The 27988-nt window shown below is 39.5% G+C and overlaps 1 protein-coding gene across 2 annotated transcripts in view; it reads left to right on the top strand.

Moving 5' to 3' along the window:
- The first annotated feature begins 968 nt into the window (after positions 1-968).
- Positions 969-27988, top strand: part of RNF2 (ring finger protein 2) — a 45601-nt gene continuing 18581 nt past the window's right edge. Inside the window, exon 1 of one of the 2 annotated variants that reach the window (XM_047705251.1) lies at positions 969-1251. The gene's annotated coding sequence lies outside the window, so the exon portion shown is untranslated. Of the gene's footprint in view, positions 1252-2060; positions 2081-27988 lie in introns of those variants that run through there. The other variant, XM_047705253.1, reaches the window with a different exon arrangement.

Here is a 27988-nt window from a genome sequence, read left to right on the forward strand (position 1 = left end):
TTTCCAAAATCCTATGTAAATTCATACCGTTGATTTGGCATTGCTTGGAGAGTTTTAGAAAGTTCAAAAACTGGAAAACACCTAAGAATTATCCAACATAATATTCTCATTTTGCAAATGAAGAATATTCAGTTCAGAGAGGTTATGCAATTTACTTAAGTCACATGGTTAGAGATACAGTGGAGGCTATAAACCTAGTTTTATAGGGTGGTCCATTTCTTTATATCACAAATGCCTTCATATTTACTGTCTGATTTTGTGGATTATCTTTTCAAGAGAATAGGACATCTCACCAATAGCATACCCTGAGGTCCGGGAACTCTTTCGCTTAACTTCTTCAGTTTATCGCTTAATTTGTACGCATTTTACATTAATTTTTTTGGCTAATTGGTTGTGTTTTAGGTGATGATTACATCTATTTAATCTATTACTTCTCATATTCTCAAGTTCAGAAGATAATACTGGAAGGGGGCAAGAAGGTAGGAAGAAAACAGCAAGGTATAATAGAGCTAATGAAAACAATCGGAATACTTACAGACGTCCAACAATATACTTCTAGAATAGAAGGTCATTTACCCTGTAATAATTAGATGTTGTAGGTTCACTCTGCCAGGATGGTTAAGTGTGTGTTTGTTGAACGGGGAGGCAGGCAGCCGAAGTTCAGGTGAAGTTCTTGGGCTGAATGCCTAATGAGGACGTCTGCCGGGTGGGATGGGTGTAAGAACGGGAGGCAGTCACAGACAGCACAACTCCCAGCCCAAACCCTAAATGCCGGCCGACGAGGTGTAATGGGTGGGCCGAAGCGGGGGCCGAAAGCTCCCGCAGCCTGAACCACGAGAGCGAGGCCGCGCCGTCGACATCCGGGCGTTGCCCGGGGGCTGCGTCGACCCCGCCGAGGGCGCCGAGGGGCGGAGCCGGCCGGCCCGGGGAGGGGCGGCTCGCGCCCTCCAGGCCAGCACGCGGCGGCGCCCCCTCCCCTCGCGCCGCGGGCCTCCCCGCGCGGTGTACGTCCGCGTCCCGCGCCTCCGCCCCCTCGCTGGCTCGCTCCTTCCCGCCCTCCCCGCAGCGCCGGCCGAGCCGGCTTCCCCTCAGTCTCTCATGAATATTGAGCGGCCCCTGTTGTATTTCCCGAGCTCCATTGCGGAAGCCGAGGCTCGCCATATTGTGCGGCGGCGCCGGCGGCCGCGGCGGCTTGTACCTGTGTCTCGGTCTGGCCGCGGCCAGCTGAGTCCCGGGCTGGGGCAGGAGCCGGTGAGTGGGGCGGGCGAGGAGGCGAAGGGCGCGGGAACTGCGGGCCGGGACGCGCGTCGGCTCGGCCGGGCTGAGGGCGGCTGACGGCGGCCCGGGGGCCGGGGGTGTGTTGCCCGCGGGGGTGTGAGGGGAGATGGCGCCGCCGCCCCCGGCCGCTCTCGGGGCGGGGATGGTGGGGGGAGGCAGCTTCTCATTGTTCCCGTTCTTCGAGGGTCCGGCTTGCGGAGGACCCCGTGGGCGAAGCTCAGGGATTGAATTCCTTCCTTCGTTGGGAACCCCTTGCTGTCCGCTCCTCCGCGGAGGCCGGGGTCACTGTGCGGCCCCCTCCTCTCGGGGCGGGGGCTCCAGCCTCCCTGCGGGGCCTCTCCGAGGCCAGCCGCGTGGAATGCGGGGTTTTTCCTCCGGGCTTCTCCCTCGCTGCCCGGCAGTATGTGTCTACACCGTGGGGGTGGGGTAGGGGTGCTTTGTGCAGAATGCCCCCTCTTCCCCCCGCGGTGCTGGAGTCTGGGTTCGCTGGTGGAGGCGCTCCTCGGCGTCGGGGTTCCTTGTGGGCTGCGGGGAGAACCCTCCGGGTTAAAACATTCCTGGAGTGCCGCCTGCCTGCCCGCGAGTATCTGTTGCTGCTCTCTAAAACCGCGAGGTTGCCCCGGAGGAGTCGTGGGGGGAGGGGGGGGTGTCTTGGTTTGTTTCTGATGGAAGCCTCGCGTTTTGAACCCTGTCGTTGACGCTGAGATCTTCGGTATTGGGTGTCTCCAGGGAACCGTAGACCTGGTTGTCAAGATACTTTGCCTCCTCTAGAAGAAGTAGCTTCCTTGCTCCCAGAGATACTGTTAGTAAAAATTGGTCTTCGAAACTTCCGAGGTTCCTTCCGATTATCCGCCCGCTAAGACCTTTATGGTCTTACCGTCTTCAGACCTTTTTTGGGTATATACTGCATGGCTGTCAGAAAGTTTGAGAGAATGTGTGCCTTTAAGGGGTAAAGTGGCTTGAAAATGTTAGGTTTCCTTGAGGTGTCTGAAGAAATTTCCTGTAACAGGATAGGTTTGCATTCAGTGTTTTGGTAATACGCTTTACTTTTAAAAATTAAAAAAAAAAAAAACGAGACGTGGCTTGGATGTTTTAGACTGAGCATTATGTTTAAAACTCATGTCTGAGTGATTTGCATTACATAATCTACTTTTGGTCAGTTCCAAGACGATAAGCTGGAATACTTAGTGTAATTGGTAGGTAATCTACTTTCTCTTTACTGCATTGGGGTGTAGTTGTTGAATTTTTTAATAACTTAGATTGGTGTCAGATCAGGCTTCTTACAGTAAATATTTGACCCTTTGATTTACAAAGAATTTAAATGGCAGCAATAAGATTTTTGGTGATCTTTTTTCCCCCTGTAATTTATACTCGTCACAATCAACAGGTATCTTTTAAAATCTGGATTGTACATTTAACGTGTTCAAAGTAAAATAATGGGTGGTTGTATAAGACTCCATTTTCCAGCGATAGCACAGCAAATATGGCCCCTTACTTTTTCTGAGGACTTGAGTTATTTCCTTCAGGTACACTTGTGGAATCCTCCTTGAGGTTAATTATAGTACGTATGAGAGTGATTTGGAGAATTTATGAAGGAAAAGTGCCTGAGTAGGCTAGCCTGAGTATTTTAAAAATATGCTTGTGGTCCTCATATGTGCTGCACAGAACATTTTCAAATTAGAGCCACTAATATTATGTAGACAATGTACATTCAAAATACTGAGACATCTTGAGAATTTTGAGTTTTTCTCTGCCTGTATTGAGCTAGTTCCTAGGTTTGTATGGATAGAAATACTGTATAGAGCAGGTCAGCAAATATCTTAGGAATTTCATTTTTGTATTATTGACCTTTAGTGTGTAGTGTGAGGTCATTCTCTGATTTATTCATGATTTGTGTTTTTATTATGTGGTCTTTGGAGTAAAGGTGATTTATGTCTAATGAATAATATATAACCAGATGTTTCAGTGACAGTTTCATTTCTATACATTAAGCAAAGAAACATAATTCTTCCAGCAAGAGAAGTGAGTTAACATGAAAATGTACTTTATTAAAGTTATGGACACATTTTTAGTATGACTTAAAGCATTCATAATTTTGTGGCAACTCATTTATTAAATCTGGAGAAACTAAACAATGCATCACGGTTTGCCATTTTTAGAAAAGGAAAAATACTGTCGGATTATGTATGTTCTGCCCACATACAGATCTACACTGAGTGTTTATTATACATGGTGTGAAGGCCTTGTTATTAGACACATTATTCAATTTCATTTTTTCCCATTTCTCTGAAATCTTAGTTATCATAGTAACTTACTGAATTTTTTTTTTGCATTTAATTGAACAGATCCCCATATAATTGGGGGGGGTGTACAGAGGTACAATAACATTTGCCCTGTCCTTTCCCTCTCTGTAGGTCAAGATATCCTATTTATCCCCCTCATCCCTAGGTTTTCATGTAATGTGTCAGATGGGTCCTTGGGTGTTTCTTGTTGAAAGGAATAGAGCTTGGGGCGCCTGGGTGGCTCAGTGGGTTAAAGCCTTTGCCTTCGGCTCAGGTCATGATTCCAGGGTCGTGGGATCAAGCCCCACGTTGGGCTCTCTGCTCAGAGTAAGCCTGCTTCCCCCCATCTCTCTCTCTCTCTCTGCCTGCCTCTCTGCCTACTTGTGTTCTCTGTCAAATAAATAATAAAATAAAATAAAATAAAAAGAAAGGAATAGAGCTTGGTTTATTTTACATGGACATACTGACTGTGGTAATACGACTCTTGGCACATAAGTAGAAGGTGGTGTTAGTATTTTTATATCTGTAGCAGGAGCTAGGTAATGAGTCCCTGACTTTTAGATGTAGGTGGTAAGAGAAGTAGGTGGCCCACTATCCATTTTTATGCTACTTGGAGGAACTCCAGTAGAATTGGCAATGGATTTTCAAGTTTAAAATTCTTTTCACTTCTCTTTTGCCTGATAGATGTTATAGGCAGGTGAAGTGGGCTAGTATGTCTGGGTCTAGTGATACTCAATGTTGGAAGCTCAGCTGTGTCCATTACTAAAAATTACAGGAAGGATTCCTATTGTTTGAATTTGCTTTCTCCCATTTCATTTGGAAATGGATTAACAGTATGTTTGCTGCTTCTCCCTATCTTTCATTTTGTCATAATTAAAAAAACAAGTTTGTTAGGTACAATAATAAAAGATTATTTTTGTAGCTCACCTCAGATTAAATTGTCTAATGAGGCTATTTTATTAAGTAACAGACCATATGAAAGCTATCAAAGCATTTTGGTCATTTATTTTCAACAGATGTGTTGATTATGGACTCTCCTGCACGGGGGATTTCTTTTTGTTTCTATGCTACAGAGTGCAGTTGCATTTTATGAAGAGGTTAGATTCTAAAGTTGATGCATAAAATGAAAGTCACACGTGGTAAAAAAAGAAAATGATTTCTTGAAAATCCCTTAGGAAGGGAGAACAATATGCCAATAAATTCAGTTTACCTTTAGTGTTGGAACAGATTAGTGTTCAACAAAAGAAACAGCTTTCTATTGCATTTAGGGGCCATATTGAACGACGAAAAATTTTTTTTTTTTTTTAATTTTTAAAAATCTTTACTTTTTATTTTTTTATTTTAAAGTTTCTATTTATTTATTTGAGAGAGAGAGAGAATGAGAAAGAGCAAGCACGAGAGGGGGACAGTCAGAGGGATAAGCAGACCCCCTGCTAAGTAGGGATCCTGATGAGAACTGATCCCAAACTGATCTGGGGACTCCCAGGATCATGACCTGAGCTGAAGGCAGTCGCTCAACCAATTGAGCCACCCAGGCGCCCTTTCTTTTTAGAGTAAACTCTGTGTCTAGTGTGGGGCTTGAACTCGTCCCCAAGGTCAAGAGTCACATGCTGCACCAACTCTGCCAGCCAGGTGCCCCTCCAAAAATGTATTTAAATGTAAGAATCACATTCAGCATGGTCATGCTTACGTGAGGAGAGGCTTGTGGGAGCTGAGACCTTTGAAGAGCAGCAAGTGAGCTTTTACCATCTCACATTTTCTGTAGGATATGAGCTCTAGTAAAGGGAGGTGGTTGTGTGTGCTTAGAATACCTTGTGCTATTTAAATAATTCTCATTTCCTTTCTTTTTTTCTTTTCAAGTTGGATAGTTTAAAACACAAAAGTTGAATGATTTTTGTGGTGCACCTCAACAGATTTATAAAAGATTTTTAAGTAATCTCTATCCCCAAGATGGGGTTTGAACTCAGTCCTGAGATCAGGAGTTGCATGCTCCACCAGCTGAGCCAACCAGGCACCCCTTAGCATACAAATCTAAAGGGTTTTGAGTTATCCTTTATAAAATAGATTTTATCTATAGGAATAATTCCAAATTTTCTTAACTTTTGTCTTCAGTGAAGGTGCAAGATCTCTAAAAGGAGAGCTGTTTGACAGTGTATTCGTCCTAGTAGAGAAGATAGTAACTTGAGTAAGAATTTCAGCAGAGGAGTTTTAATATAGGGAGTTGGTTCGATGGTTTTAAGAGTGAAAAGAGAACATTACGGTGTAATTGACCTAAGAGCTCAGAAAAAAGATTCCATTGGCCTGGTTCTGAACCTTTGAGGAGGTCACCATTCAGCTGCTGATCAGTTTCTGGAAGTACCTAAAAGTACCCAGAGTCGCTGGAGACTAAACACTGTTGTTTCTGCCAGGGTGAGGGGCTGCAGTTGCTGCTGCTGCTAGGAACTGGAAGCAAGTCCTTTCACCCCTCTTTTTGCTTTCCAGTTTTCCTTTTACTGCCTCCACTGTCGAAGCCTAGCAGGGAGAGCTGGCAGAAGAGCATGTGGAATAAAATACTGCAGTCTCAGCTGCAGCACCAAAGTGCGGTATCTAGAATGTGGTTTTAGAGTTGAGAGAGAGTGAGTAAATGGTCGGCACAAAATAGTGTAGGTTAAAGTACAATAATTTAAATAGGGATTCTTGTCCTTACCTTGCCTGTTCAAAAAACATGTGTTGATTTTCTTCTGTGTGCCAGACCCTATTCAATGGGTTAGGGGTAGAAAATGTATTGAACAAGGTCTCTGTCCTTAAGGAATTTAGAGTCTAAGTAGGGAAGACAAACCATCTTACAGTGTGTTAAATGCAATAACAGACGAGTGATGTGCTTTGAGAACCCAAAGGACGTTGCAACCTACTTGCCTCTTTGCCTTGCTAAACTTAATGACTACTATTTTTATTTTGTATCTTGATCAAATCCAACTTTATTCTCTCTGCTGTGTTCAGCTCAGCTATGAAAGCTCTTTACCTGAGATGCCATAATATCGTTATGTAGTCATAGTCATTACTAGTTAAGCATTTCTGTGTGCCGTATTGATTTAGATCGTAAAGGCTATCACTTTCTCTGCACTTTTAGCCTAGCCTAGTGCTGCAACATATAAGATGTTTGAGAAATTTTGTTTTTGCAGTAGATGATGGGAATTAAAAATGTTGATTATTACTTTGCAGACATTGTTTCTTCATTCCAAGGTCATTAGAAAGTAGTTTTGAGTAGAGCGTTGTTTGATTTTACAGATGTGAGAGTTGAAAGATTAAAATAATTGGTTAACTTAACCTGTGTAGTACCAGCAGCTGATCTAGAAATAGGACTTGGGATGTTTTATTCCAGAGCCGCAGTTTTGGCAGGGATCCGTTTAACGCCTAAGTGAGATCGTCTTGTTCACCTCATTACTTTATAGGCTAACGATCCAAAGTCTCACAGTTACTTCTGGCAGAAAGACAAGCTCCTCATTTTATTTCCTAAAAATATGATGCAGTTTCTTTTTATGTTGTTCTTTTTAATTATCCATTTTTGTCTCCTTTTTTTTCCCCTATTCCATTTGTTACTACTGCCTCTATTAGCTATTGTAAAATATGCAAATCTGTAGTATTTCATTTTGACTTCTCTTAGAATAGTGTTCTGTTTGTTTCTACTACCATACACACACTATTAACTTAAACCAACTTAAAACCAACTGATTCTTCACTTTTAAAAAGATGTATGCCTCCATGCCAGTAATTGGATTAAACCTTCACTATTTACACCGTGTGCTATATAGAGTCCAATTCAGTCTGGGACTGCTGTCTTGGAATCAAGCCAAATGTTTTATAGGAGCCTTTACTATATTACAGAAAGGGTAGTGTTGTGTATAGTGGAAAGAGCTTCAGAACTGAAGGCAGGAGTCTTGGTTTCTAGGTCTGGTTTCACTACGAGCAAGATTATTGGCCTTTCTGTTTTCTATTAAAAAAAAAATGCCACTCTTGCTGACCTCACAGATTATTTGTAAAGACATAAGAGGTAGTGTAGGTAAAAGGTTCTGTAAACAGCGAAGCACATTGCAAATATATGGGATGTAGGTGAAGAAGGAGAGAGATGGATTAATCTCTGGCAAGGATGCTGGTTATAGTTCTATGTCTACTTTCAGGGGAGTTTTCGTATTTCAAAGTTGTTAGGGTGGAATGGAGTGTGGGAGGAGTTGTAGATGTCTCATAACCCTTTTCCCAAGTCTAGTTTATGGTATAGTATTCTCTCCCCCTTAAATAATTGCATTTTAAGGTTGACCTGTCTCATTAATTTTTTTACACCAGGGTCAAATATCTTCCTTATATCATTAGACAGTAATATCCCAAGCTTTGCTTACACATTAGGAGCAAAACTAACACTTTGTAGATTGTTTAAGTGACAAGGACCTGGGAGAGTGTGAGAAACAGATTGTATTACTGTTTTGACTGGAAACTACTCTAGTGGTTTTGTTTTACTTATTTGTTATTTTATGATATCAATTACAGAAAATATCTGCTTTTCACAATACACTTAGCAAAATTAGAAAATATATCTCTTGTTTACTTTTAATGAACTTACCCTCTTATCCTTGTTCTTAAAAATTTTAATTGGCCTATTTGTGAAGAAAACATGCCTCTTTGAATTAGTGGAAAGATGCTTTTTTTCTAGCTTTTCTATTTTTATGAGTACTGTCCTCCAGGAATGTTTTCTCATGTGGCTATAAAGTAATGAAATATGTTAAAGACTCTTGAACATTGATAGTTGAGTATTGTCTAAAATATTAAGACTCAGTTTCTCTGTCCTTATGTTATTATAATTGATTATGTTTGTATTTAAATGTAGGTCTCATTTCCAGTTTGGGTTAACCAGTGATAAATTACCAGTGTAGCCTCCTGAAATACTTTTTTTCTCAGAAGTCTCCATAACTTTTGGAAAGGTAATACTATAAATGTATAGATAACATGACAATCAATGCTAGTTTAATTTCTTCTGAAACCTTTTGGATAATCTGTTGCAATAATTGATTTAGGAAAATTAGGAAGACAATATTGGTGTGCCAGTGAGGAAAAAGGTGTCACACAGTAACCTAGCAGTTTTTCATTTCTTTTTTTTTTTTTTTTAAGATTTTATTTATTAATTATTTGAATGAGAAGCAGCACACGCATGTGTGAGTGTGCGGGGAAGGGCAGAGGGTGAGAGAATCTCTGAGAGCTGACTCTGGGCTAAGCATGAGCCTAAGTGCTGCTCTGTCTCAGGGATCTGAGATCTTGATCTGGGCCCCCCAGGTGCTTCATGTTACTCATTTCTTAAATGGATTGTTTTTAGTTTTAATACTCATATTAAATATTTCTTGGTCCTTTAAAAAATAGCTTAGGAGCTAATGGGAAAATTGATAATGTATTGAATTTTTTTTTAATTAAATATAGTTTTAGTCGTCACTTTAATTTTTTTAAGTGTATTTTTGGGGAAATTTTAAGAAGAAAGTAAAAAATCATGTTTTCAGTACTCAGTTTTAATTCCTCTTAAATTTTGATGTATTTCTTTTTGGAAATTTTATCTTTTGGTTTTTGTTTTGTTTAAAATGTAGTTTTAACTGATTTTATATTATGGACCTGAATTTATGTGTGTTTTTAAATTCTTTTGATATCACAAACATTTTCTATGCTGTAACCAGTCTGGTAACGTTTTGACAATGGTATGATACTTCAGATGGATTTAATAGTGGTTGGATCGTGGGGTTCCTTTTAGCTTTGTATTTATGTTGGTGGTAGGGAGGTCCAAAATTCATTGTCACAGCCAGATCACAGTAAACAAGCAATACTTTTGGTCTCCGTAAATTCACAAGAATCAATCTGTAATCCTTGGCAGTAGCTTTGTTGTAGTATAGCTGATGAAAACTGAGAAGGATTAAGAGCAGATAATCTCTGGTTTTTCTGTTTATTAGGTTTTGGAATTCTTTTTTGGAGCCAAGTGTTCTTGGCCTTCACTTCTGGGCTCTCTTAAGGCACCATTATTCTGAGATTTAGGGCATGTGTTTTGTGTATGGTATCCCATCCCGCCCCCCACCCCCAACATGAGAGTTCCTAACTTTTTTCAGATTCTTAATGGAGTTGTGGATTCAAAAGTTAAGAACTGTGGACTTAAAGGATTTCGTTAAAAAGTGGAGGTAGAGGGGCGCCTGGGTGGCTCAGTGGGTTAAGCCGCTGCCTTCGGCTCAGGTCATGATCTCAGTGTCCTGGGATCAAGCCCCCGCATCGGGCTCTCTGCTCAGCAGGGAACCTGCTTCCTCCTCTCTCTCTGCCTGCCTCTCTGCCTGCTTGTGATCTCTCTCTGTCAAATAAATAAATAAAATCTTTAAAAAAAAAAAAAAAGTGGAGGTAGAGGGAAAGCTGTACAAAAAGTGCCTGCAAAGAGTATCTTGTGTTGAATTAATGTCAGTTTTCTTTTTTGTTCATTGTTTAATAATACAGAATCAGTTTTGCTTATCAAAGGGTGATTTCACTACTTTAGCTACTTAAGTCTTTTTTCTTAAAGATTTTATTTTTAAGTAATCTCCCAATGTAGTGTGGCTTGAACTCACAACCCTGAAAACCCAGTAGGTTGCATGCTCCACTGTCTGAACCAGCCAGATACCACAAGTTTTTATTTTTCTATTTATTTATTTGTTTATTTTTAAGGATTTTATTTATTTATTTGAGAGAGAGAGAGAGAGACAGAGTGAGAGAGCATGAGAGGGGAGAAGGTCAGAGGAAGAAGCAGGCTCCCCATGGAGTTGGGAGCCCGATGCGGGACTCGATCCCAAGACTCCAGGATCATGACCTGAGCCAAAGGCAGTTGCTCAACCAACTGAGCCACCCAGGCACCCATCCCAAGTTTTTATTATAGTATTATATGGTTTTCTCTTTTTAACATTATTTGAACTCACATTAAGATTACCAAAGTGTAATTGCTAGTAAGTAGCTTTTAAAAAATATTTTGATATATACAGATTTAAATATATGTATTTTCATTGCTGATAAGGAACTCTGCCTTAATAGACATAAGATATATACATCTGTACACTACCTAAAACATGTTTATTTTATAAAGAGGTTAAATCTTTTCTTTTTTTTTTAAGATTTTATTTATTTATTTGACAGAGATCTCAAGTAGGTGGAGAGGCAGGCAGAGAGAGAGAGCAGAAAGCAGGCTCCCCTCTGAGCAGAGACCCCGATGCGGGGCTTGATCCTAGGACCCTGGGATCATGACCTGAGCTGAAGGTAGAGGCTTTAACCCACTGAGCCACCCAGGCGCCCCTAAAAAGTTTAAATCTATATATTAACTCAAAACCATGTTGATTTCCAGTATTGATGAGCTGTGCCAATTTTTGCTGCTTTCATGAACGTAAAGATTATGCTGATCTTTTTAAAAAGATTATTTATTTATTTATTTATTTGACACACAGAGAGAGAGAGAAATCACAAGTAGGCAGGCAGAGAGAGGGGGGAAAGCAGGCTCCCTGGTGAGCAGAGAGATGCAGGGCTTGATCCCAGGACCCTGAGATCATGTCCTGAGCAGAAGGCAGAGGCTTAACCCACCGAGTCACCCAGGCACCCCTATGCTAATCTTTAGATTTATCAGAGCTGTAAAACTTCTTTCTGTCCTCAGAGCTCCTGATTTCTTTTTCATGCTTCTAAGATCCTGGTTTTTGGAACCCCAGACTGCTTTTTCAGTTTAAAACTTTTTTTGATATAAGTTGCAGAAACCAAGAGATAAAGTCCAGAACAGAAGAAAGATTAAATCCATTTATCTTTTTTTTTTTTTTTAAAGTTTTTACTTATTTGACAGAGACACAGTGAGAGAAGGAACACAAGCTGGGGTGGGGGGTGGGGGGGTGGGGCGGGAAGCACACTTCCGGCCTAGTAGGGAGCCCAATGCACGTGGCTCAATCCCAGGACCATGACTTGAGCCAAAGGCAGACGCTTAATGACTGAGACACCGAGGTGCCCCTAAATCCGTTTATCTTTTGGAATTGTTTCAAGAACCCAAAATGAGAATTGAGGTCTCCTGAATCCCAGTCTGTCTGCTACTATTGAATATGCATAGGGACATAAGAGTTTTTCTTTTCTTGCAAGAGAAAATCTACCGTGTGTGACAAAGGGATACCAGAGACATGTTCTTCACTTCTCTGTTCTTATCTTTCATTGTCTTAAAACTGTTATAAGTCTGTGCTTACTATTTTGGGAGTTGAAAAATGGAAACTCCCTCCACTAACTAATACTCTGTGTTACCTTAGAACTAACTTTTATATAGCTGTAATTGTAGCACAGATGCAAATCAGTGGCCTCTGTTATCATTTTATCTCACGAGTATCATTAGTCATTGCATATCCTATTAACAATTGTTACATTTAATCACTAGGAGATTTCCTGATGTTGATGTTGCAAGTGTGTCTACTTGCTGATGATGTTACTATTGTAGTAGTTCCAGTAGTCTTTGATGTGGTTAAGGGCATGGCCTCCTTAGTCAAATAGACCTACATTTGAGTCTTGCCTTTGACGCTTATTACTGTGAGACCTTTAAGCAAGTTGCTTATTAATTTACACTTTAGCTCAATTTCCTTCTTTCTTTTTTTTTTTTTAAAGATTTTATTTATTTGACAGAGAGAGAGATCACAAGGAGGCAGAGAGGCAGGCAGAGAGAGAGGAGGAAGCAGGCTCCCCGCTGAGCAGAGAGCCCGATGTGGGGCTCGATCCCAGGACCCTGGGATCATGACCTGAGCCGAAGGCAGAGGCTTTAACCTAAACACTGAACCACCCAGGTGCCCCATCAATTTCCTTATTTCTTAGGTGAGGAAAATAGTACCTACTTCATAGGGTTGTTATGATTAAGCAGAATTTCAGAGAAAGTGATGAACCCTCTAAATGTTTATTATTAATAACATTTCCTAGGACTGGGATTACTGGGTAAAAGCATTCATATATTTTTGTATTTCTGGAAATGAATTGCCTCACTGCTTTCTTTCTGAAAGTGTTATTCCATTATTCTAGCTGCTGTTATAAGAGAATTTGGGGGCATAAGCCTTCAGCTTTCTCTATTATCTTCATTAATCATATTCTTTTGTCATTACCACAGATTTAATTTTTCAGCAGATATGCCTTTGTCAGAAGTGTAGACCCTGTTACTGTATTTTCAGTGACACAATGGGGTGTTGCTGTGATTTCCTACGCTGTTGTTTGCTAATGCTTATGTGTGTGTTCATCAGCACTTGTGCGTCTGGCAAGAGTCTGGACTTTATGGACATTTCTCTTCCCAGGAAAGGATAACACCCTTGCTGTACCACTTTTCAGAAGTTAGCTTTTATTCTGGCAGATGGGGCTTTGGACTAAAACTCAGTAGTTATTAGACTTTTTAGCTTTGTCATTAGTGATAAGCTTATTTAAATTTTTAAGCTTTGCTTTATGCCTTAGTTGTGTTTGACATCTCCCTCTCAAAACCAGAAGCACTGATCTGTCTGTGCCATTAAATCTGCAGATGTTTTTGGGGGGCCAATCCTATGTGCTGCTGACACAGAGCAGTAGTCTACAGCCTCATAGTAAGCTTGTAACTGCTGCCACATTAATATGCTCCTTTGTTTAGTTTCCTCTAATCTGGGGAGAGATGTGAAATGAAGTTGGTAGCATCCCTTGTTCTACTTTAGGAACTCAAAAAAAAATTTTTTTTTCTTTGCTTTGCTCGGGAAATATCAGTGTCCTTTGTGTCTCTTGGTCTTAGGGTACTGGGAGAATTAAAAGTCCCTTTCTAAGAATGTGGTTAGTTTGTGGTATAGAGTTGGTGTGTGTTCAGAGCTGAGAACCTAGATCATGCCAAAGTCTGAGATCTAAATTACTAGTGAGTCAGTGGTTTGGCAGGTTGAATCTAGGTTACTAGATTCAAGTAATGGGATGGAGCAGTAGACTGGAAACCCCTTAGGCAAGCAGAGATTGAGACATCCTTGGAAGAGTTACAAAATCTAGACTGGCAGATGAGAACCAGGAGGTAAAGTACCAGTGTAAGGAATAGACAGAGGGACAGTTAAGAATTCAGGAAATTAACAAAAATGGAAGGTTCTGACTAAATGAGGCAAAAAGTATAAAGTAGCACGAGAAAAAAAAAAAAAAAGGAAAAGAAACAAAATCCCCCAGATGTATAGCCTCTACTGCCAAGGACACTAGTTAAAGGGAAAATAAATAGTTCATTGTTTAAAGTATGTGTGCAGACAAACCATATGAATGTGGAGAAGTATGGTATCAGCTATTTTCTTTAAGACAAGGGAAAAAAGTGCAGATAACCTTGGCTTTAACTTGGAGTCCTAGATGTGTGAACAGTATGTCTCTTTTGACCTGCTTTAAAAAGAAAAGATTGGAGGAAACTGGTTATGATTGTTTTAAGTATTCAAGTTGAAAGAAGTTGCTAAAGGGTAGAATACCTTTACAGCTTAAGAGGACAGGACTTTAAGCACGATACTGTTCGAGACATTTTTAAACAAGTTTTTTGATCTACTAGTTAAGAGGGCTTTTGATGCTACTTTAAATTCTTAAATTTACAAATAAGGAAACTAGATCCTCATCAAAAGCAACTAGCCCTGGTTTACTCAAGAATTTAGAGGTAGAACTTCTTTACCATTTGATAATATATTTAGAAAATTTAGGGCTAATCTCGTTTCAGTAACTAATATTCCTATTATTAAATTGTCTCCACCTAGTGGCAACATATATTTTGCAAAGCTGCCTACAAACTTTGGAAAAACTGCTAGGGACAACTGTTCTTCACAGCTTTTAAGGAAGAGTCAGCCTGGTTGGTGACGGTTGAATTGCTTTTGCAAAGAAATGGAAGAGACGTGTGCCTGATGCCTATTTTCATATTCCATAACCTTACTAAGGAATTTGTAAATTCTGTATACCTGAGTTCAGCAGCACGTTTATTGTTGACAGTGTAAGAAGTTAGTATGTTAAGTGTGTATTTTCAAATTTTCACATATACACGTATAAGCGTATGTAGTCACATGTTTAAATTTTTTTTCTCCTTATCTTTGTAATGAGTTAAAATGATAGCATGGTAACTTCCATCAGTGGAGAAGAGATAAATTAAACAATAAATGATGTTCCCAGTAAGTTACATAGTGTCAGAGAAAGGGGCAGAGATTCTGAGTTCTTAAATGTAAAAAAATGAAACTCTGGAAATATTAGAAAAAAACTTTAGGTGGCTGGTGGACGTTTTTATAATGTTAGAGTATAGATTACAGTGTGGGTTAGCTTTCCAAAGAAGCCATATAGGGAAAGATAAATATGGTTAAAAAAAAACAAAACAAAAAACCAACAATCTCTGACCTTAAGAAGTCAAAGCCAAAGAACAGAAAAACAAACTGGGTAAAATATTAAACACTCATCGACAGACAAAAGGTCAATTTCTTTAACAGAAAAAATTTTTGCAAATCAGCTTATTTATTTGAGAGAGAAAGAGCACAAACGAGCGGGGGCAGACAGAGGGAGAAGCAGTCTCCCCACTAAGTGGGGGTCCATCCCAGGACCCCAGGATCATGCCTGACCTGAGCTGAAGGCAGATGCTTAACTGATTGAGCTACCCAGGCACCCCGCAAATCAGCCTTTTTGTTGATTTAATAAAGTTTTATTTTCTAAAATGTACAGTTGGTGGATTTTGTTCATGCATCTTCACCAGATCAGCTTTTAAAAAACTAATAGAAATGGATATGTAGTAATTGACAGGCAAAAAAAAAAAAGGTCAGTAAAGCAGTGAAAATAAAATACACTTGATCACTCATGATTGAAGCCTTGCAGATTAAAACATCAATGAAACGTTGGGCAGGTTTAAAAAAAACATGTTGCTAATCCTTAATTGGTAGAAGGGTAAATTGGCATAGGAATTTAGAAGTATTTGTCAGAATAAAAAAAATTTGCTTGCTTTTGATCCAGTAGTTTTTCCTTTAGGAATTTGTGCAACTTCTTACTTAGGGTAATTTATTGTCAAAGATAAATTAGCGGGGTGCCTGGGTGGCTCAGTGGGTTAAAGCCTCTGCCTTCGGCTCAGGTCATGATCCCAGAGTCCTGGGATCAAGCCCCACATTGGGCTCTCTGCTTAGCAGGGAGTCTGCTTCTTCCTCTCTCTCTGCCTGCTTCTCTGCCTACTTGTGATCTCTGTCAAATAAATAGATAAAATCTTTAAAAAAAAAAAAGATAAATTAACAAAAGATACATGAAACCAATGAATGGTGAACCACATCTTTATTGGGGACAGTTTCAGGAACTTCTAGTAGTATTTGGAAATGCCATAGGTTTCCTTAGATTGCTAAAAACTAATCTTTAGGGGCACCTGGGTGGCTCAGTGGGTTAAAGCCTCTGCCTTCAGCTCAGGTCATGATCTCAGGGTTCTGGGATCGAGCCCCACATCAGGCTCTCTGCTCAAGCGGGGAGCCTGCTTCCTCCTCTCTCTCTCTGCTTGCCTCTCTGCCTACTTGTGATCTCTGTCAAATAAATAAATAAAAATCTTAAAAAAACAAAACTAATCTTTAGCTAGAATAGCAAGTTTTCAGTCCTGGCTGTACATTAAAACCACCTGACTGATTCTCTGACCATGTCAGGAGCCCCAGATGTAATGACTGAATTGATCTGAAATGGGACCTTGTGACCTGAATTGTTTAAAAGTTCTCCAGGTAACACCTATATGCAGCCAAATTTGAGAACTACTCACATCCTGTGGATGTGTTGAATTTTCTTTTGGCAGAAGCCAGTACTCCACTGGGCATGTAAACTGTTGTACATATTTTTTTTTTTTTTCAATTTCTTTCCCTCTGCCATTGACTTTCTCATGATAATCTGGGTTCAGCTGGTATATTAGTTTCCTGTTGCTTACAGTTCTGACAGTCAGAAGTCCAAAATGGGTCATAAGGGGTTAAAATCAAGATGTTGGCAGGTCTGCATTTTTTCTGGAAGCTCTAGGGGAGAATTCATACCTTTTCCTTTTCTAGCTTCTAGAGGCTGCTGACACCCTCTTAGCTCATGGGTCCTTGCTCTGCATACCAGAATCATGGCCTCTTAGATGTTCACTCTATTATCCCTGTTTCCTTCATCACGTCGCCTTCTCTCTTATAAGGACTCTTCTGATTATATTGGCCCAAACTCACATAATCTAGGATTATCTCCCCATCTCAAAAATTCTTAATTTAATCACACTGGCACAGTCCTTTTTGTCACGTAAGGTGACATATCACAAATTCTGGGCATTAAGATGTGGACACTTTGGGGGGCCCAATCAGTGTACCGCAGTTGGAGACGTGAGAAGGCCACTAAAAATTTATAAATGCAATATTTTAGTTTATCTTAAATTGATATCATATTTTATCCCACAGTGTAAATTAGTTTCTTTATAGTAAGTTATGATTAATATTTATTACCCCTCAAGAGCAATATGCAGTTTTTGTCTTTGTTGTTGAAATGTAGGTTGAATAGGATAGGCTGTGTTGTCTCATTTTTATTACAACAATAATAGCTATCATATGTTCTTCACAGGATTCTGTGAAGTAGGTACTTTATTTCAGCCCTGGCAAGATTTCATACTTTGATTTTTGTCTCTCAGGTACATACCTAGAATTGGAATTGCTGGATCATATGGTAATTCTGTATTTCATTTTTTGAGGTACTTGCCGTACTTTTTTCAAAACTGGCTATATCATTTTATATTTCCAAAAGCAGCACACTAGGGTTTGACTTTTGCCACATCTTCACGAATACTTGCAGTTTTCTGTTTTTTTTTTTTTTTTTTTTTTTTATACTAGTCATGTAGCCATCCTAATGGGTATAAAGTGTGATATTTGTGGTTTTGATTTGCATCTTTCTAATGATTAGTGATATTGAACATTTCTTCATGTACTTGTTGGCCATCTGTTTGTCTTCTCTGGAGAAATGTGTCTATTCAGGTCTTTTCCCCATTGTTTTAATTGAGTTGTTTTGTTGTAGTAATTCTTCATATATTCCAGATATTAATCATTTATCAGATACATGATTTGTGAATTTTTCTCCCATTTTGTGGATTGCCTTGCTGGCAGGGAGCCTGAATCCCAGGATGTGGAGATCAGGACCTGAGCTGAAGGCAGATGCTTAACCCACTGAGCCACCCAGGCGCCCCTCCTTGATTTTCTATATGAATATTAGGTTTCTGCAAAAACCATCAGGATTTTGATAGGAATTGTGTTGAATCTGTAGATTGCTTTGGGTATTATTGTCATCTTAACAATATTAAGTCTTCTGATCCATGAAAATAGGATGGGATATCTTTACATTTACTTAATGTCTTTCAACAGTGTTTTATAATTTTTGGTGTACAAATCTTTGCTTTAGTTAAGTTTATTCCTAGTATTCTTTTTGATACTTTTGCAAATGGAATTTTTTTCTTGATGTCCTTTTTAGACTGTTTATTGTTAGTATATAGAAATGCAATTGTTTTTTGTATGTTGACTTTCCCCCTCTACAATTTTGCTCAATTCATTTAATCAGTTTAGTTTTTAACTTCTTTTGTGGAGTCTGGAGGGTTCACTATCTATAAAATCATATCATATGTAAACAGATACTTTTTCTTTTCTAGTGTGGATGCCTAATTGATGTGGGTAGACTTTCAGTATAATATGTTGAATAGAAGTGGCAAAAATACCATTTCCTTTTTGGTTTCTCACTTTTTTTTTTTTTTTTAAGTATCAAAATCTTAACAGCCACAACCTTGGGAGTTTATGGCTTTCTTCTCCTTTCTTTCTCTTTTCCTATACCCCAAGTATTTTGCCTCCTACATATTACATATTTTGCAGCTCTGCTGCCCCTAATTCACCCTTAGTATTAGCAGACTCATTGTATTCATTTCTTATTTGAAATATTGCACAAGCCGTTTAACTGGTATTCTTGCCTCCTGCAAGTCCATCCTCCACTGTTACCAGAGTTGGTCTGTCTCAGAAGCAAATCTCACCTTGTCATTGAATTGTAGATTTTTCCTGAGACCTTTGCATGGCTTTTAGGCTTCCCTGATCTGGTCCAGTTTAATTCTTCAGCTTCACTCCCTGCCTGTCTCTCTCTCTTTTTTTTCTTTTCTCATTTAATAGTGATCTAGTTAGAGTTCCCCAGCACACCATACTGAGTTGTGCCTTTGCTTATTATGATGATCCTTCTGGACTGCTTCTCTTTCCTCATTTGGTTAACTTCCATTTGACCTTAAAAAGTCTTTTCTTTCAAGGAAGAATCTCTTTCTCTGGGAAACCTTTCTGGTTTTCCATTTGACTATTGTTGTTTGTTTCGTTTTGGTTTTTGGTACTCTTGTAGCATTTACCAAATGGTATTGAAAGCATGTTCAGGACCCACTAGTCAATGAGCACTTGGAGGGTCTCTTTTCCTATCACATGGTAGTTCTCAGTGAATGTTTCCTAAATTGCTGAACTCAGCTGTTTTTCTTTATGGGTCTGTTAGCTAGCTTCTAATATGGATAGGCAGAGGGAGCGGAAGGAAAACAAGGTGGCTGCTGCTACTTCAACTGGTGTTGACCAATATTAGACCTTGGTAGGAGAGACTGAATTGGGTCATTAAGAAACTGTTGTGGGGGGGGCGGTGGAGGTTCAGGAAAATGAAGTAGTGTTAGAGGAGATGAGATAGTGATGGGTGATAAGTATGGTAGGAGGGCACAGATCACACTAATTATCTAGATCTGCATTTTAATTGGTGCCTTAAAAATTCTTCAATTATTTTCCCTGTAACAATAACTCTGTTATATAAGACTAGAAAAAACCTTGTTACCAGTGCTCGAAAACTTAAGATTGGGTAATGAAGATTTGGTAAATCATCTTTGAAAGTTTCCTGCTCTGCTCTGCAATATGTAAAAAAATATAATCCAATTAGGAATTGGTTATATTGCCTTTTTATTTTTCATTTATTTATTTAAAAAAGATTTTATTTATTTATTTGACAGAGAGATCACAAGTAGCCAGAGAGGCAGGCAGAGAGAGAGGGGGAAGCAGGCTCCCCGCTGATCAGAGAGCCTGATGCGGGGCTCAATCCCAGGCCCCTGAGACCATGAGACCATGACCTGTGCCAAAGGCAGAGGCTTAACCCACTGAGTGACACAGGCGCCCCTATATTACCTTTTTAAATAAAGATGCTGTTAGGTTACCAAAGTAATTTTGATGAGTATTCCAGATGTTTAGTACAATGGTATCTTTTTCAATAAAGAATACTGCCTTTGTGTCTTTACTCTAGAAGCTTACAAAAATTAATGTCTGTTTTACAGCTGTAGTTTTAGATTAAACTGCTGCAAGTGGTTTTTATGAGGTGATACTTACTGCAGGCAATGTTATGATGGCAGTTGGATTGCTTAGTCAGAATTTATTATTGCTCCCTGGTTTGCCTAGTCTTGAATACAGTTTCTAAAATTGAACACCTGTATCCTGTAAGCAAGCAGTGTTTTAATTAAGGAACAAATAGTTTGCTCATTCACATGTTGTATAAAGAGGAAAAGAAAAATGCTAAAGATTGAGAGAGCTAATTTGAAATGATGTGTATTTACTTTATGTTCAGAAAGGACAATAACCATGAAAGAAAAAGATATATTTCTTATTTAAAAATAAAGGGTTTCTTTGTTTTGTTTCATAGTGCTTAGGGAAGCAAATCTCAAATGAGGAAAAATGCTTAATGGAAGATGGGATAATCTAATTTAAAGTTATTGTATTTTCTGATATATATTTTACAATTTGAAAAACTAAGGAAAGAAATCATGTGCAGGATAAAGACGTAAGTGTTGGCTGCAAGGAATTGGTTATATATTTAAGCTTGCTTTGGCAAGTTTGGTAGGCTGAAAAATGGGCTCTTCCAAAATGTCCCCATTCTAATCCTTGCAATCTGTAATGTTACTTTGTTTGGGGCTGGATTGTGTATGTGAGGAAGTCTTTGCAAATGTCATTAAATTAAAGGTCTTGTTATGAAGAGATTATCCCGGATTATCTGGGTGGGCTCTAAATGTCATTCTGTATCTTTTGAGTGAGGCAGAGGGAGATTACTTATACAGAAGAGGAGGCAATGTGGCCACAAGGGAAGGAATGCCAGCTGGAAGAAACAACAGAATTTCCAATAAAACCTCTGGAAGAAGCACAGCCCTGCCAGCACTTTAATTTCGGCCCAGTGGTACTGATTTAGGACTTTGGGCCTCCAGAAGTAAGAGAGTATGATAATTTGTTAGAGTTGTAGGAAATTGATACAGCAATCATTTTTCAAAGTGCAAATGGACTTTTCTAAACAACTCCATTTACGTAAACTCTTTCTCCTTTGGTGGGGGAGCTGTAATTTATAACTTACTCATATTAGTCTTTAATTCTATTTAAAATATTCTGTACACCAGGCAGTTTTTATGATTAAAGCAACTGGTGAACATTCTTTGGCACAGAACTTTGAAGTTTTAGCTCAAAATAATTTATATTTAAAGCCTCCTTTTTTGGGTAAAGTGTATTATCCGGTCTGGAAGCTCCCTTGTGGTTGCTTTGTTATAGCTATACTTTGGTAAGAATACAGTTTAGACTCCTAAAATTTTACAACACAGGGCCAGCCTTTTTGGCTGCACAGTTTCTATTTAATATGAATTTTTCTTTCAGTAAACTACAGAAAATGTACACGTGAAGCTTTTACTGAGAATTATGTTACCAGTTCACTGTGACCCAGCACGTACTAGGGTCTCAGTTAAGACTTTGATGTGTTGGGACTCTGATCAGATGATAAATAAAGGCCATGTAAGATCTTTTTTTTTTTTCTTTTTTTAAAAGATTTTATTATTAGAGAGTGTGAGAGCATGAGCGGGGGTGGGGCAGAGAGAGGGAGACAAGCAGACTTCACACTGAGCAGGGAGCCCGATGCAGGAATCATCCCAGGACCCCAAGATCATGACCTGAGCTGAAAGGCAGACACTTAACTGACAGAGCCACCCAGGCACCCCTCGTCCTATACACTTAATGATCAGACTCAGGTGTACCTGGTCCCTCAAAGATTGTGTTCGAAGAGGGAGGGATAATCCAAGAGACATCTGAATGTCTTTGAATGTTCTGCAAAACTGTGATTCAGGATGAGCTTCTTTATGTTACTTTATGTCCCTTTTTTAAAGATTCTGCAAGTTTCTAATAAAGTCTGGGCCAGCAATGTCTCTATTTAGTATTTCTCTTTTTCTTGTAAGCTTCCAGGAGCTACACTTAATATTCAGCCCATACAGTTTACTAGCAGTAGGCAACTGACAAATCTCTTTCTGGCAATTTTTTGTTACTGAAAAGGCCTTAAAGAGTAGTCTTGGATTAATTGTCCTGCTGTTTGATTTTTTTTTTTTTAATCACATGAAGCACATAACCAAACATTTTTATGTTTTTTTCTGAAGTAATTTAATCTTTTTAAAAAGTGATTAATGTAATATTTTTAGTACATTAGGGAGTGGCTAAGTAGTTTTTCTCCCTGATCTTTTATATTTTGGGTGGCCGGGGGCTGAGAAATAAGAATTCTTAATTTATTGAAATAAATCAAGGAAATCATGCCCTCTTTGTTTTATGACCATCATTTATGAAATATGCCAGGCACTTTATATGAACATCTCATTCAACTTTGCCAATGACCCTGAACATTTCTGTCACTTTGCAGATTTAAAAAAAAAAAAAAAAAAAAGACCTTGAAAAATTTGAATATAGGTCCATAACCAGTAGCAGCCGGTATTATGATGCATATGCAAGCTGATTCCGTTCAAAAAAGTCATTTACTGTACTTTCTGGGTGTTTTGTTTGTTGTACCATAAAATAAAGACATACCTAAAATACAGAGTTCTCTGTCCTTATTCTTGAGGAATTTATGATTTAGTCTGTCCATTTTTCCTTCTAGGGGAGCTAGAGAATGGTCTCAGGAGCAAATATATGACTTATTCAAGGGAGTTGAGAGTCTTGGGGGTCTCAAAGAATTGAATGTTTTATTATTTTTATTGTTTTCAGTTTTTCAGAAACCTGTTCTTTGCCACATGTAATCTCTAATAGACTTGACCATGATTTTTTACATTCACCTTGACCAATTAAAGGATTGTAGATTAGGGGTGGGATTTAAAAAAAAATGGCAGGGGCATCTGGGTGGCTCAGTGGGTTAAAGCCTCTGCCTTTAGCTCAGGTCATGTTCCCAGGGTCCTGGGATTTAGCCCCGTGTCGGGCTCTCTGCTCAGTGGGGGAGCCTGCTTCCTCCTCTCTCTCTCTCTCTGCCTGCCTCTCTGCCTACTTGTGATCTCTGTCAAATAAATAAATAAAATCTTTAAAAAAAAATGGCACTTTAGGAAGCCTCTATTTGCTAGGCACTATTAAAAGAATATGTATGTAGGAACAGTGTTGTGATTAGTGGTTAGGTCCTTAGACTAGTCTTCAGAAGACTAATCCATAATGTGATTGAACCTAGCATGCAAATTTTTCAGTAGTTCATACAGTTCATTAAATTCATTACTTAAGTATAATATGTTTTTAGGGCGCCTTGGTGGCTTAGTTAAGTGTCTGCCTTGAGCTTCGGTCATGATCTCCAGGTTCTGGGATCAAGTGCCACATCCGGCTCCCAGCTCAGCAGGAAGTCTGCTTCTGCCTCTTCCCATGCTTGTGCTCTCTCCAGTCTCTGTCTCTCAAATGAATAAATTAAAATCTTTAAAAAAAAGTTTAAAGGATAGTGTGCATGTCTTGTCTTTTTTTTTTTTTTTTAAGATTTATTTATTAGAGGGAGAGAGTATATGCTTGGGGGTGGGACAGAGAGGATGGGACGGGGGCGGGGCGGGGGGAGAGGGAGGATCCCAAGCAGGCTCCACACCCAGTGACCTGAGCTGAAACCAAGAGTCTGACACTTAACTATGCCACCCAGGCACCCCTAAGTATAGTAGTTTTTTTTTTTAAGATTTTATTTTAATTATTTTGGAGAGGGGGGGAGAGTGAGCGAGCATGCAAGCAGGGAGGGGGCAGAAGTAAAGGGAGAGAAGCAGACTCCCTGCTGATTTCGGAGGCCAATGATCATGACCTGGGCCAAATTTGAGTATTGGCTGCTTAACTGCCTGAGTCACCCAGGCACCTCTATAGTATGTTTTTTTGTTTTTTTTGTGTTTTTTTAAGATTTTATTTATTTATTTGACAGAGAGAAATCACAAGTAGGCAGAGAGGCAGGCAGAGAGAGAGGAGGAAGCAGGCTCCCTGCTGAGCAGAAAGCCCGATGTGGGGCTCGAACCCAGGACCTGGGATCATGACCTGAGCCGAAGGCAGCAGCTTAACCCACTGAGCCACCCACGCGCCCTCTATAGTATGTTTTCAATGGAAAAGCTTAGGATGGAAATTTGAGTTTCCAAGCTGGGGACTTAATGTATTCTTGTCCTGAAAATTTATTTTTTAAAAATTGTTATTCTTTTTTTTTTTTTTTTTTAAGATTTTATTTATTTGACAGAGACACAGTGGGAGAGGGAACACAAGCAGAGGTAGTGGGAGAGGGAGAAACAGGCTTCCCACCGATCAGGGAGCCTGATGTGGGGCTCAATCCCAGGACCCTGGGATCATGACCTGAGCCGAAGGCAGATGCTTAATGACTGAACCACCCAGGTGCCCCTAAAAAAATTATTTTTCTTAAAGCTTGAATTACAATGATAAATTTTAGGAGCCAAATTTATAATAGAATGATAAATTTTTAAAAGCTGTATTCTTGTTTTCCTGAAAGTAAACACAAAATTTCTCAGGCAGGGATGGATTATTAAAGTAATAACCCTGTTGCCCCAGTTCAGTGATGCAGTGAAACCCGGATGTTCATTTGGTAGGTGAGGAACCGAAGAACATGAATCTGGGAGCTTGTTAGATGTTTGCTCCCTCCTGAAAGAGGGAGGGAGACCTTTGCTCTCAATATGAACAAATTCTCCGTGGTTACAGAGGGGAAGATCCTGTTTCTTACACTTTGGAATGTAAATGAATGTGGGGAGGGGTAGGGAGATCAGATAGGTGTTAGAATTTACAATCAGTGAATGTCTCCATAGTCTTATACCCCCTGAAGTATAAACACATACTTCTAAAGAGGTAAATATCTTATCTATTCAGTTATCTTTAATTTTTCAAGACTTCTCTTTTGTAGGACAGATTTGTATGCTCTGGTAGCTCTAACGATGTAGATACATAAAGATACTTTCTCTATACATAGAAAATAGACGAACTGATAGATTTTCCCTTTGTCTTTTTTACCATGTTATTTTGAAGTATGTGTGTTTGGTTATGAAAATATGAAATGTTAAGATTGTCTAATTTTAGCTCCTTTATTGAATGATCACTGCTGAGTTCTACAGCAAATATTTATTAAGTCCTATATGCCAAGCACAGTGCAGGGTTCTGGGGATATTGTGGTGAATAAGATAAATATTCTGCATTCAAGGGGCTTAGAGACTATAAAAGTGCTGTGATGAAAAAGGAAAAGAGAGGAGACATGAGCAAATGGCAAAGATAGAATTTTGTTAGAACACATGAAGGAGGTAGCAATGGCAAAATCTTAGGGGGAGGGGTGGGACCAAAGCATTCAGTTCCAGATGGAAAGGATGTACGAGTAAAAAAATTCTAAAATGAGAATGAGCTTGGCAAGATAGATAGAAGGATGGCAAATATGGGTGAAACCTAGTGAACAGAACTCAAAATCACAAATGTACATTTAGGTGTTTGGATTTTTTTTTTTTTTTCTGGTATTGCTAAAATCGGGTCATGTTCCATGTATTTTGCCCTGCAACGTGCTTTTTTTTTTTTTTTTAAGATTTTTTTTTTTTTTAATTTGACAGAGATCACAAATAGAGAGACAGGCAGAGAGGGAGGGGGGAAGCAGGCTCCCCGCTGAGCAGAGAGCCCGATGCAGGGCCTGATCCCAGGACCCTGAGATCATGACCTGAGCCGAAGGCAGAGGCTTTAACCCACTGGGCCACTCAGGCGCCCTTGCAATGTGCTTTTTATTTTATTTATTTATTTATTTATTTATTTATTTTTAAAGATTTTATTTATTTGACACACAGAGAGAGATCACAAGTAGGCAGAGAGGCAGGCAGAGAGAGAAAGGGAGGGAAGCAGGCTCCCTGCTGAGCAGAGAGCCCGATGCGGGGCTCGATCCCAGGACCCCGAGATCATGACCTGAGCTGAAGGCAGAGGCTTAACCCACCGAGCCACCCAGGTGTCCCGCAATGTGCTTTTTAAAAAGTTAATGTATGTTGTATATGTATGTTGAATTCTTTTTTTTTTTTTTAAGATTTTATTTATTTGACAGACAGAGATCACAAGTAGGCAGAGAGAGAGGAGGAAGCAGGCTCCCCGCTGAGCAAAGAGCCTGATGCGGGGCTCGATCCCAGGACCCTGGGATCATGACCTGAGCTGAAGGCAGAGGCTTTAAACCACTGAGCAGCCACCCAGGTGCCCCTGTATGTTGAATTCTGTGTCAGCACGTATAGCTTTGTCTGTATCCAGTGTAGCCATATTCCTGTTGACAGACACATGCAGACTTTTACGATTTTTTTTGCTATCACAAACAGTGCTGTGATCACCATTCTTGCGTATATGTTTATTGCATACCTATATGAGAATTTTTGTTGGATAGATTTCCTGAGAGAAGCATTACAAGGTCAGAACTTTTGACGGATTCAGGCTGCTTTGAGAGGTGAAGATTCAGCCAATACAGTACAGTGTTAGTTTTGATTTGGCGAAAGAGCAGAGACAGTTCTTTTGGTATATTTTCTTTCATTGGCATCTATTTGTCAGATACAGTTTTTTGATTCATAACCATTAATTTTATTGAATTTTTAAAAAAGATAAATGAGATTATTTCAGAGTTTAAAGTACCTGTGTATTTAAAAAAAATATATATGTATATGCATATATATGTATAAGTATGTATATATATGTATTGAAGTTCTGGGCTAATGTGTCTGTCTACTATTAATACTTTTTTTTGGGAGTAAATCATATTTTTTCTCATTTAAAAAAATTTAAATTAACATATAATGTATTATTAGTTTCAGAGGTAGATGTCAGTGATTTATCAGTCTTATGTAACACCCAGTGCTCATTACATCACATGTCCTCCTTGATGTCCATCAACCAGTTGCCCCAACCCTCCCCGCCATCCCCTCTCAGTCCTCAGTTTGTTTCTTACGATTAAGAGTCTCTTATGGTTTGTCTCCCTCTCTGATTTCATCTTGTTTTATTTTTTTCCTCTCTTCTCCTGTGATCCTCTGTTTTGTTTCTTAAATTCCACATATAGTGAGATTATGTGATAATTGTCTTTCTCTGATTGCCTTATTCTGCTTAGCATTATACCCTCTGGTTCCATCCATGTCATTACAAATGGCAAGACTTCATTTTTTGGTGGCTGAGTAGTATTCCATTGCACACACACACACACACCCACACACCCCACCCCATCTTTATCCATTCATATCTAGGCTCTTTCCATAGTTTGGCTATTGTGGACATTGCTGCTATAAACATTGGGGTGCAGGTGCCCCTTCGGATCACTACATTTGTATCTTTGGGGTAGATACCTAGTAGTGCATTTGCTGGGTCATAGGGCAGCTCTATTTTTAACTTTTTGAGGAAGCTCCATTTTTAACTTTTTGAGGAAGCTCCATACTGTTTTCCAGAATGGCTACACCAGCTTGCATTCCCACCAGCAGTGTAGGAGGGTTCCATTTTCTCTATCCTTGCCAGCATCTGTTTCCTGACTTGCTAATTTTAGCCATTCTCACTGGTGTGAAGGTGGTAGCGCATTGTGGTTTTGATTTGTATTTCCCTGATGCCAAGTAATGTTGAGCGTTTTTTCATGTGTCTTTTGGCCATCTCTGTATTTTTGGAGAAATGTCTGTTCATGTCCTCTGCCCATTTCTTTTTTTTTTTCTTTAAAGATTTTTAAAATTTATGTGACAGAGATCACAAGTAGGCAGAAGGGCAGGAAGAGCGAGAGGAAGGGAAGCAGGCTCCCTGCTGAGAGAGCCCGATGCGGGGCTTGATCCCAGGATCCTGGGATCATGACCTGAGCTGAAGGCAGAGGCTTTAACCCACTGAGCCACCCAGACACCCCTCTCTGCCCATTTCTTTTTTTTTTTTTTAAGATTTTATTTATTTATTTGACAGACAGAGATCACATGTAGGCAGAGAGGCAGGCAGAGAGAGAGAGAGAGAGGAGGAAGCAGGCTCTCCACTGAGCAGAGAGCCCGATGCGGGGCTCGATCCCAGGACCCTGAGATCATGACCTGAGCCGAAGGCAGAGGCTTCAACCCACTGAGCCACCCAGGTGCCCCTCTCTGCCCATTTCTTGATTGGATTATTTGTGCTTTGGGTATTGAGTTTGGTAAGTTCTTCATAGATTTT

Source organism: Lutra lutra, chromosome 15 (assembly GCF_902655055.1).
Source record: "Lutra lutra chromosome 15, mLutLut1.2, whole genome shotgun sequence".
Taxonomy (NCBI): Eukaryota; Metazoa; Chordata; class Mammalia; order Carnivora; family Mustelidae; genus Lutra; species Lutra lutra.